This window comes from Sapajus apella, unplaced genomic scaffold (genome assembly GCF_009761245.1).
Source record: "Sapajus apella isolate SASKATOON/1434 unplaced genomic scaffold, GSC_monkey_1.0 scaffold1, whole genome shotgun sequence".
In the NCBI taxonomy this organism is placed as follows: domain Eukaryota; kingdom Metazoa; phylum Chordata; class Mammalia; order Primates; family Cebidae; genus Sapajus; species Sapajus apella.
In genome coordinates, this window is record NW_022436941.1 from 63,327,725 (window position 1) to 63,340,132 (window position 12,408).

The 12,408-nt window shown below is 41.7% G+C and overlaps 1 long non-coding RNA gene across 1 annotated transcript; it reads right to left on the minus strand.

Annotated features, from left to right (window-relative positions):
• Positions 1 to 113: 113 nt before the first annotated feature.
• On the minus strand, positions 114 to 12,037 carry LOC116551660. Its single transcript, XR_004269033.1, has 3 exons — positions 11,249 to 12,037; positions 10,751 to 10,752; positions 114 to 153 (listed from the first exon to the last, which is right to left on the minus strand). It is a non-coding gene; the product is annotated as an uncharacterized LOC116551660 (long non-coding RNA).
• Between the last annotated feature and the right edge of the window lie 371 nt (positions 12,038 to 12,408).

The window sequence follows — 12,408 nt, forward strand, 5'->3', positions numbered from 1 at the left end:
CACCACCATGCCCAGCTAATTTTTTTGTATTTTTGGTAGAGACGGGGTTTCACCATATTGACCAGGATGGTCTCGATCTCTTGACCTCGTGATCCACCTGCCTCGGCCTTCCAAAGTGCTGGGATTACAGGCTTGAGCCACCGCGCCCGGCCTCTTTTTTTTTTTTTTTTTAACTTTTTTTTGTATAAAATTAGAGACAAGGTCTCACTGTGTTGTCCAGGCTGGCCTCAAACTCCTGAGCTCAAGCAATCCTCTGGCCTTAGCCTCCCAAAGTGCTGGAATTATAGACCTGAGCCACCAGGCCTGGCCTCTTTTTCTCATTTCACATATGACAGTGGAAAGGTATGTGCTGACTGAGTATAGATCCCAGGTCTTTGAGATGTTTTCACAATTCTTCTTTTGGCATATATATATATATATATATATATATATATATATATACACACACACACACACATGCCAGGCTTGGTGGCTCATGCCTGTAATTCCAGCACTTTGGGAGACTGAGGCAGGGAGTATCACCTGAGGTTGGGAGTTCGAGACCAGCCTGACCAACATGGAGAAACCCTGTCTCTATTAAATACAAAATTAGCTGGGCATGGTGGCTTATGCCTGTAATCCCAGCTACTCAGGAGGCTGAGGCAGGAGGGTCACTTCAACCTGGGAGATGGCGATTGTGGTGAGCCAAGATCATGCCATTGCACTCCAGCCTGGGCAACAAGAGTGAAACTCCGTGTCAATAAAATAAAATAAATAAAATAAAATAAAATAAAAATGTATATGGCTGGGTGCGGTGGCTCACACCTGTAATCCCACCACTTTGGGAGGCCAAGGTGGGTGGATCGCTTGAGATCAGGAGTTCGAGACCAGCCTGGCCAACATGGCAAAACCTCATCTCTACTAAAAATACAAAATTAGCTGGGCAGGGTGGCAGGAGCCTTGCTACTTGGGAGACTGAGGCATGAGAATCACTTGAACCTGGAAGGCAGAAGCTGTAGTTAGCTGGGGTCATGCCACCACACTCCAGCCTGGGCAACAGAGTGAGACTCCATCCCAATTTATATATATATACAACTGAAAAATCTTCAGAAAACATGGACAGTTTTATAAAAGTATAATACTTGAACAGTAAGTCAAAAATTATGATTGTAATGAATTTTCAATCATTACATACAGATTTTGGTGATAGCCTCATTCTTCATCACTCCCTGTAGCCATGGCTTTGTCATGTGACATTGAAATTCCTTTCATTAAAGAGGCAATGTGTATTTTTCCATCGCCTTAAAACTGGGATGGCCTGTGTCTTGCTTTGGTCAGTAGAATGTGACTGTGGTGAGAACATGCCAAGCCCAATCTTACACCTGCTTTCTCTTATCTCTAACACCTCGGCCATTGCCATGGGAATGTGCCAGGATTAGTGTACTTGAAGATGAGAGACATATGGAACCCAGTAAGCCACCCCAGCCATCCCAGTCCAGGTCTTCCTAAATCAGCCAATAGATCCCCAGATATATCAGCAGGACCACCTAGCTGGCTATCCCAGAGCATTAGCAATAAATGCTTGTTTTTACCTGCCTCTGGGGTTTTGTGTACTGCAGTTTGCTATGCAGCAAATATTTAACAGAGGGCTTTACATCAAAAAGAGTTTTTAAAACTCAAAGATACCATTAAAAAATAAAATGGCTTATTGTGGGTGTGGTGGCTCACGCCTGTAATCCCAGCACTTTGGGAGGCTGAGTGGGGTGGATCACATGTGGTCAGGAGTTTTGTATTTGTAAAAATACAAAAATTAGCCAGGCATGGTGGTGCATGCCTGTAATCCCATCTACTCGGGAGGCTTAGGCAGGAGAATTGTTGAGCCTGGTAGGCGGAGGTTGCAGTGAGCCGAGATCATGCCACGGCACTCCAGCCTGGGTGACCGAGCAAGACTCTGTCTCAAAAAACAAAAAACAAAAAACCACACACACACACAAAACAGCTTACTGTATACTCTCCTTTAGCTTTCCTATGAAAAGTGATGAGTTTCCAGATTGTTTTTTAAATAGATTCAACACCATACTCAAGCAGCTGTTAACTGTGGTTGCCTTCCAGGAGATGACAGAAATGGAATGGGGGATTTTCACTGTATATCCTTTTGTTCTTTTGAAATTTGAACCATATGAGTGATATCTATTAAAAAAATACAATAAAAATCCTACATGAATACAGAACATTGACTTGTATTTCTAGAGGAGAGGAGGGACAAGGCAGAGTAAATGACAAAGACAATTGTAAGGCAAACCTTCAGTGGATATAGTCAGATATTTAGGGTCAATATCTAGGGGGTTATAGCTAGAGAACACTAATAACTTTACTGAGCGACCTGATAATATACAGGCCAATTCTGAAAAACTTTAGCATTTTAACAAATAAACTGTGGTTTTCCTCTTGCTGATCAAAAAATAGTGGTTAGAGATTTCTTCTAAAAACGAGATCCATGGTTCTCAAAGTTTGGTGTGCATAAGAATCACCCCTAGTGCTTGTTAAAAATGCACATGGTCCAGGTCTTATCCCAGACATTCTGGTTGTAGGTTGGGGATGGAGGCCAATAATCTGCATTTTAACAAGCAGCTCAAAAGATTTTTGTGGACTCCATTTCCGAAAGCACTCAATGTAGTCACTGCTGAGTGGTTCAGTCAACTGAACCACGCAAGCAGCAAGCCTGTGGGTACCAGCCTCAGTCTCACCCTGCAGGAGAGATCATTTAATTTAATAATTGTAAGAAAATGAATAAGTGAAATTAAGGATCCAACAATGTGGGCCAAATGCAGAAATTAAAGAAATAAAGCTCCAGTATGTTTTAAAAAGAGCTTATGGGATAATTTATCAGATTTTTAAAATAATAGAATGTGGGTTATGCATATTCAGTAATTTCAAGATTAAGAGCACAAACATAACTATGCAATAAAATCGAAGTTTTTGTTTTGTTTTGTGAGAATAATATTTGCTGCCAGATGAGAAAATAGGAATTCCAGAAGAAAATAAATGAATAGCCCTTTGGGCTTAAGTATAAAGACTATCAGAGTAAAAGGTCGTGCTCTGGTTATGTTGACAGAATGCTCTACTGAATGTTCCGGTAGAAACATTTCTGGTTTCAGAATATAGCTAATTTAAATTTTTTTTTTTTTTTGGAGACAGAGTCTTGCTTTGACACCCAGGCTGGGGTCACTGCAACCTCCACCTCCAGGGTTCAAGTGATTCTCATGCTGCCACCTCCTAAGTAGCTGGGATTACATGTGTGAGATACTGTGCCCAGTCATGGATAAAGATATTTTTATGTTTTTGAGAATTTCAGAGTTCCATAAGATATTCTGGGAGAATCTTGAAGATGTCAAATATATGATTTTTTTTTTTTTTTTTTTTTGAGACGGAGTTTTGCTCTCGTTGCCCAGGCTGGAGTGCAATGGTGCAATCTTGGCTCACTGCAGCCTCTGCCTCCTGGGTTCAAGTGATTTTCCTGCCTCAGCCTTCCAAGTAGCTGGGACTACAGGTGTGCGCCACCACACCCAGCTAATTTTTATATTTTTAGTAGAGACGGGGTTTCACCATGTTGGCCAGGATGGTCTCCATCTCTTGACCTCATGATCTGCCCACCTCGGCCTCCCAAAGTGTTGGGATTACAGGCATGAGCCACCATGTCCAGCCAATTTTCTAACATTTTCATTTCCTGCTTGAATAATATATTGAGGCATGAAATATTAATTGTGGCTAGGAGATGGTCAGAAAGATTTGTTTGTTTGTTTTTTCGGGTTATTTGACTTTTGTTTTAATATGGGTTGCTTTTTTGCTAGGGAGGCAGTACATAGGAAAGAGAGAAGTAAAAAATACTTAAGGGAAAAAAATTGCCCCAATTGCCAAACACAAGTTTAAACATCTTGGTATATTTCACATTAGTTTTTGCCTTGACTTGGATCTATTTTTCCCCACCTTGTTGGTTTCATACTGCGTGTATATCATCGCATTTTATTTCTTAAAAAATTAAACATGATAAACACTGCTCTGTGCTGTTACATACACTTAAAACATCTCATTGTTAAAGGGTATTATAGTCTCTGGAGAAGTCCTTTAAAATTACACATCTGGAGGGTTTTTGTCTTCTGCTAATATACATATAAGGCTGCTATTAACAACTGGAAATCTATTACTTTTTTTGATGTTATTTATAATGATTTCTTGATAGATTCGCAGAAATCATACAACTGGATCAAAGGTTATGAACATTTAAGAATGATGACATTTTGTCAAATTGCTTTCCTAAAGTGTGTCCACTGACATTATCTTACCCTTTCTGGTATTTATATTATTTTCTCTATTTCCTTCATTCCTTCTATAATATTTATTAGGGACCTGTTTTAGCCATCATAGAAAAAGATCATTGCTAATTGGACAGAAGCCGGTCTTATCTTGTTTTAAATTGCAGCTGAGTTGCAACATTGATTATTGCTGAGTTGTAACATTTTCTCCTACATATTAGCTAACAAATTATAGTTTTTCTTTAATCATTTAGTAGTTTTCTTTTTTAAAAATCTACTTGTAAGAGGGCTTCTATAATGAAGAATTTATTCCAGGTTTACTGAATGAGCTCTGCAAATGTGTTCGCAGAGCTGACTAACAAAGTCTTTGGTTTTCCCCAGGCACAGTGGAGTCATGGCTTCTCTGATCATCCCTGGGCTGACTAATTTGCCTTGGGTTTTCTCATTCCAGCTCCATCAAGATTGAAGCTCCTGAAGGCTAACCAGCACCCTAGTATTTCCCTGAGGTCACCACTTTTCAGCCAGACCCAGAGACAGGAAAAATATCCACAGCTGTTTCTGGTAACCAGGCGCTGCTGCTATCTGCTGGGCACTATCTTTAAAAAACAGGAGTTGCTACTTGAAACCTCCAGTGTCTTATGAAATGGTTTTATGTATGAGATTAGAGCCATTTAAGTATCTTTTTCCCTGAAAGGAACCAAAGAAGGGAGAAAGAAGAGAGGACACATACAGCATAATAGATATCACCTACAACAAATTTTGATTAAGAATTTATGCCACCACTACATTAAAAATTGCCCCAATGTTCTCAGAATAAAAAAAGATTGTCTCAGAAAATGATTTTAAGGATACGAAAATTGATTTTCTGGATCCCTGGACCTGCAATCTAGCCAAATTTTGCCTCAGGGCTACCTTTGAGGGCCCTGCTATTCAAAGTATAGTCTGAAAGGAGCAACTTCAGCTTTACCTGGGAAGTTGTTATACAGGCAGATCCAGCCTCGGACCAATTGCAGCAGAGTCTGGTAATGTGTATGCATGTTAAATTTGAGAAGCAGATCACAGCTCACTGTAACTTTGAACTCCTAGGCTCAAAGGATCATCCTGCCTTAGCCTCCTGAGTAGCTGGGACTACAGGCATGTGCACCATACCTAGTGATTTTTTTTTTTTTTTTTGAGATGGAGTCTCACACTGTTGCCCAGGCTAGAGTGCAGTGGCATGATCTCAGCGCACCACAACCTCTGCCTCCCAGTCTCAAGCAATTCTTCTGCCTCAGCCTCCCGAGTAGATGGGACTACAGGCATGCACCACCATGCCTAGCTAATTTTTGTACTTTTAGTAGAGACGGGGTTTCACTATGTTGGCCAGGGTGGTATCAAACTCCTGACTTCATGATCTACTCACCTTGGCCTCCCAAAGTGCTGGGATTTACAGGTATGAGCCACCACGCCCAACCACACCCAGTTAATTTATACATTTTTTTTAGAGACGTGGTCTTGCTGTGTTGCCCAGGCTGGTCTCAAACTCTTGGCAACAAGAGATCCTCCCGCCTTCACCTCCCAAAGTGCTGGGATTACAGGTGTGAGCCACTGCACCTGGCCAAGAAGCACTTTTTTCTTTTCTTTTTAAAAAACTTTTACTTTAGGTTCAGGGGTACATGTGCAGGTTTGTTATATAAGTAAATTGTGTGTCTTGGTGGTTTAGTGTACAGATTATTTCATCACCCAAGTGATAAGCACAGTACTCAGTAGGTGGTTTTTGGTCCTCTCCTTCTCATCCTTTATTCTCAAGTAGGCCCTGGTATCTGTTGTTCCCGTCTTTGTGTCCAAGTGTATGCAACGTTTAGCTTTCACTTCTAAGTGAGAACATGCGGTATTGTTGATCTAAAAGGAAGATGAGGCAAAACTAATATAAGTAGAGAGTTTATTGGGCTAAACTTGAGGATTGCGACCCAGTGTATATTCAAGTTGTCCTGAATGTACAATCTGATTAGCAGCAGTTACATGCAGATGTTTATAAAGGAAAAGGGACGTCCGGGCGCGGTGGCTCACGCCTGTAAATCCCAGCACTTTGGGAGGCCGAGGCGGGTGGATCATGAGGTCAAGAGATGGAGACCATCCTGGCCAACATGGTGAAACCCCGTCTCTACTAAAAAATACAAAAATTGGCTGGGTGTGATGGCATGCGCCTGTAGTCCCAGCTACTTGGGAGGCTGAGGCAGGAGCATTGCTTGAGCCCAGGAGGCGGAGGTTGCAGTGAGCTGAGCTCACGCCACAGTATTCCAGCCTGGCGCCTGGCAACAGAGCGAGAGTCTGTCTTAAAAAAAAAAAAAAAAAAAAAAAAAAGAAAAGGGGCAGTTCCCAAGTTGTTTATAAAAATTTACATTAAAATAACATAAACTGTTGATTTGCTACATCTGTTGTTCTTTGTATCACAGATTCCAGGAACACGAAGATAACAGGGAAGGCAGGAACCAAATGGCTTTTTTTTTTTTTTTTTTTGAGATGGAGTCTCTCTCCATTGCCCAGGCTGGAGTGGCACCATCTTGACTCACTGCAACCTCCACCTCCTGGGCTCCTGGGTTCAGATGTTCTCCTGCCTCAGCCTTCGAAGCAGCTGGGACTACATAAGCGTGCCACCATGCCTGGCTAATTTTTGTATTTTTAGGAGAGTTGTGGTTTCACCATGTTGACCAGGCTGGTTTCAAACTCCTAACCTCAAGTTATCCTCCCGCCTCAGCCTCCCAAAGTGTTGGGATTACAGGCATAAACTGCCAGACCACCAGGAACAAAATGACTTTAAACAATTGCCCTCAGGCATGGGGGGCAGTGGGTGGGAGGAGGGTATGTGCCGGGGGCATGACTGAAGTCCCTTACTCCTGTCTCTCTGGGCCTGATAAATTCTGCACACCTTACATGGCTCAGACTGCTGAGGGATTTTTTCTTTTCTTAGTATCAACCCTGGTTGACACATTAGAATCTTCTGAGGAGCTTGAAAACAATGTCAATGTCCAAGCGCCACCCCTGGAGACTAGCAATGTAATTGTTTAGACGCTCTCCAGTGATTCTATGGGCAGCCAGAGTTGAGAACTGATTTCCTTTCTAAAACTTGTCACAAACAAGGCAGAGCTGCTAAAATTCTAAATCTGAGGTATTTTTTTTTTTCTGAGACCGAGTCTCACTCTTGTAGCCCAGGCTGGAGTGGAATGGCGCGATCTCAGCTCACTGAAACCTCCGACTCCCGGGTTCAAGCAATTCTCCTGTCTCAGCCTCCTGAATAGCTGGGACTACAGGTATGCACGACCATGCCCAGCTAATTTTTGTATCTTTAGTAGAGATGGGGGTTTCACCACGTTGGCCAGGATGGTCTCGAACTCCAGACCTCAGGTTATCTGCTGCCTCTGCTTCCCAAAGTGCTGGGAATACAGGCGCGAGCCACTGCACTCGGCCAGATGCAGCTTTCAAAGCTAATCTCCTTACAGTTTATGAATCATTTCCTGAAGCGATAAACACAGTCTGCTGGGTTGAAACCATACATGCTGTGTTATCTGAATTCTGAGATGCTATTGAATCTGACCTTTGGTTTTTCGTGTGTTTCCAGAAACTAGCATGCAATCAACAGTCCCCATGACAAGAAACTCGGAGCTTGAGTTTCACTTCACAGGGATGCCACTGCTGTTCTGAATTGTCTCTTGGTGTTCTGGTCTGAAACTTTGCTTAGCAAGAGCCTCTCTCCTTTACACAACAGCTGGCTGAAAATCAGACCTCACACAGAGATTCTTGATCTGTGGACCTCACCATACTTGATGACTTGATCAGTTTCATTTCTCTTTCTCTTCTCTTTTCCCCTCCCCTCCCCTTCCTTCTCCTCCCCAGACAGGGTCTTATTCTGTCATCCAGGCTGGAATGTAGTGGCGCCATCTTGGCTCATTGCAACCTCTGCCTCCCAGGCTTAAGCCATCCTTCCGCCTCAGCCTCCCAAGTAGCTGGAACTACAGGCATGCGCCATCATGTGTGGCTAATTTTTGTATTTTTTGTAGAGACGGGGTTTTGCCATGTTGGCAAGGCTGGTCTCAAGCTCTTGGGCTCAAGCCATCCATCTGCCTTAGCCTCCCAAAGTGTCGGGATAATAGGTGTGAACCACTGCACCCTGCCGTTGAATCAGTTTCTGCTTCACAAATTGGAACACCTCAGCTCTGAAACAGCCAGAAACTCAGAGTAGTGCCTGCCGCTGTAAGCTAATTCTTTACCCATTTGCTTTTGTGCTTTTGTAATCATCATCAGTTTCTCTGTTTTCTTCAAGTCAATAAAGTTGGAAATCTTGGATAAGGGCAGTGGTTTTCAAACTTCTTTTGATCAGAACATCTTACTATACTTAAAATTACTGAAAACCAGCAAAGAGCCTTGGTTTATGTGGGTTGCATCCATTGGTGTACTGGAGTCAACTTGTACCTGCTCACAAGAATTCAGTATTCAGGAATTTTTTTCAAGCCAACTGTTAAAACTGTTGGGAGTTTAAAACTGGCGAAGGAAGAAGTATTCACATCATGAGAACTGGCAAATGCTACCGATCAGGCTGTGTGTGTGTGTAGATCCCATTTAGCAGCACATCACTGATTTTTTTTTCTTCTTTTTCTTTTATTGAGACAGAGTATTGCTCTGTTACCCAGGCTGGAATGCAGTGGTGCCATCTTGGCTCATTGTAACCCCTGCCTCCCAGGCTCAAGTGATTCTCGTGCCTCAGCTTCCCGAGTAGCTGGGATTACAGATGTGCACCACCACACCCAGCTAATTTAAAAAAAAAATTTTAGTACAGATGGGATTTGTCCATGTTGCTCAGGCTGGTCTTGAACTCTTGATCTTGTGATCTGACTGCCTTGGCCTCCCAAAGTGTCGGTATTACAGGCTTGAGCCACTGCACCCTGCTGCCAATGATTTTATCTACTGATATTTTCGATATTAGACATTAAAATAGAGAACTTTTGAAAACCTTTATTTCAGCTAAAAATGACAATAAACCTACTACATGTTAAAATAAATACTATATTTTCCGTAATTTTTTCCCCAAAACAATAATTTAAGGACTCTGAAGAGTTACATTGTTTTCCATTTGTGCAATCTCTTTAACGACTGGTGTAACAGGAGACAGTCAGATTCTCATCTCTGCTTCTGCATTCAATCTGTTGCACTTTCACATGTTGTGTAGCTTTTGGGAAACTCATCTGTCCACTTGTGAGAGCATCAGACCAAAAAAGGCAAATAATATCTTGGTGTTTTAAGAGAGTTTTGACCTTGCAGATCTGAAAGAGTCTCAGGAACTCTGAGAATAACTGCATTGGAGAATTTCTCCTCTCTTCTCACGTTGTAGCTCACTTAACCACACCTCCTTCACAAAACACAATTAGGTTTATCCTGTGGTCAATTACTCTCCATGCACATTTGGTCCAGTAATTTTGAAAGGCATAGCCACACAACATGGTATTTATGCCAGGAAATTACCACTGGTGACCTGTTTGTTTTCCCCCTTAATGTTCACGACAGCACCTGGCTGAAGACAAGCTACTAATGGATGGTCCAGGCCCCAGAAACGTAAATAGCTTGGCCATCAATGCTGCTTAACTTTTTCCACTTGTTTCTGTAGCTCAACTTCCTCAAAGACATGCCAATAGTTTACTTTCTTAAATTCAGAAGTATAACCTAAAATTTTCCAAGTGTATATTCAATAGCCAAGCATTCCATTTCCTTAAAAATGCTATTTTTGGCTTGATGGAAAAAACATTTTTTTCTTTTTTTTTGGAGACATGGTCTCACTTTGTTGGCCAGGCTGGAGTGCAGTGGTGTGATCATGGCTCACTGCAGCCTCAGGCCTCAGATGATCCTCATACCTCAGCCTTCTGAGTGGGTGGGACCACAGTGCCACCATGCCAGATTATTTTTTAATTTTTTTATTGAGACTGGGTCTCACTATGTTGCTCAGGCTGGTCTCAAGCTCCTGGCCTGAAATGATCCTTCAGCCTCAGCCTCCCTAAGTGCTGGCATTATAGGTGTGAGCCACTGTGCCTGGCCAAAAAACATTTTTGTATTAGCAAAATTTAAGTATTTTTTGAACTAAGTCTATTCCTTGAAACACATGTGAAGAGTCCAGACCTCGGAAACTTAAAAAGCTTGTGTGTTAACTTATAAAAATTCTGTGTTAACAAAATCCTTGTTTAGTGAAAACAATTTTCATTGACTATGAATCTAGATATAATGTACAAAAAATCTTTTGATTTTCAACCCTGAGAAGTACTTAGTCACCTCACTTTAAATTTCCCCTCTTCCCTTCTGCCTGAGGGAGTGCTAGATGGCAAAGGACTGTCATTCAGCCAGAGAAGACAGCACAGCCCTTCTATGGATTTCCTTTCTGCTCTGACATTTAATTTTTCTCTCACTAGGGAAGAACTGCAGACACTACCCATGACATCTATAACTCAGAAAGATGAACATATTCTCAATAAGCTTAAATTTTCCTAAGAAGGGATTAAGAGAGAGAATCACTCAATGTCTTTGGCAGAAATGATGCTGTTTTTTTTTTTTTTTTTTTCCCTTATGCATTTGTTCTCCCAGATCCATTCTCCATGCTCAAGGAAGCTGATCTTTATGGATGAATTCACCACTGAGTTTTGGGTTAAGATTAGGATCAAGAGGAGGCCTCACAAGAGATCAGAGGGTAAGGGAGAGGGGTCAGTGTGCTCCCTCCTCTACCTGGGCCTTGGGGCGGTAATAGCTTCCCCTGATTGCTAGTCTCGGGGGGTGCTTCACCACTCCCTGTTGGTTCCCTTAACCCTGTCCATACCTCTGCAAACCACCTCTTTATTAAATGCTCTTCAGTTAACCCCTTAAAGTATGCCAGGACCAGAAAGATACAATACTAATTTATTCCAAAGAGATATCAAGCAAATGTTCACATTAATTAATACAGGTTACATTTTTAAGAGTGAACACAAAAACAGTGACATACTATTTTACAAGTACAGTAATGACAGCATATTTTAATATATACAGACTAATAAACAATGACAGTAAACCTCCACTGATTTAGATAAAATGAATGGAATCACTAAATTAATAAAACCAGTGCTAGCTTCTACTTACAATACAGTTATATTTCATGTAAGTTATTCTATGGTATTTGGAAATAGTTTTTTTTTTTTTTGAGACAGAGTCTTGCTGTGTCACCAGCCTGGAGTGCAGTGGCATGATCTTGGCTCACTGCAACCTCCGTCTCCTGGATTCAAGTGATTCCCCTGCTTCAGCCTCCTGAGTAGCTGGGACTACAAGCATGCGCCACCATGCCCGGCTAATTTTTTGTATTTTAGTAGAGACAGGGTTTCACCATGGCCAGAATGGTCTCGATCTCCTGACCTCATGATCCACCTGCCTTGGCCTCCCAAAGTGCTGGGATTACAGGCGTGAGCCACTGCACCCAGCAAATTTGCTCTTTTTAAATAGGTAAACATTTGCCTTGCAACCTTCTATTTTGTTTAAAATACTACCATTTTTTCACAAGAAAGAAAAATATGTTTGAACCTAATTTCCAAATTACTTTGTGAATTCCATGAAGATTTTCTACACTTGATACTTAGGAGGTTAAAAAATGCTTTTAAAATAATAGAATAATTTTCCTAGATTTCAATGCCAATTCCATTTTCTTCTGTTATTTCTTTTCTTCTTCTTCTTTTTTTCTTTTTTTGAGATGGAGTCTCACTCTATTGGCCAGGCAGCAGCGCAGCGGCACGATATTGGCTCACTACAACTTCTGCCTCCTGGGTTCAAAGAAGTCTCCTGCCTCAGCCTCCTGAGTAGCTGGAATTACAGGCATGTGCCACCATGCCTGGCTAATTTTTTTGGTATTTTTAGTAGAGATGGGGTTTCACCATGTTGGTCAGGCTGGTCTTGAACTCCTAACCTCATAATCTGCCTGCCTTGGCCTCCCAAAGTGCTGGGATTACAGGTGTGAACCACCGCACCCAGTCTTCTGCTATTTCTAAGCAGACTGACATAATTGATTCTTAAAACCTGATTTGAGCAATCTATTGAGCAAAACATTTGTAAATAAATAGTGCCCAATTAAATCAGA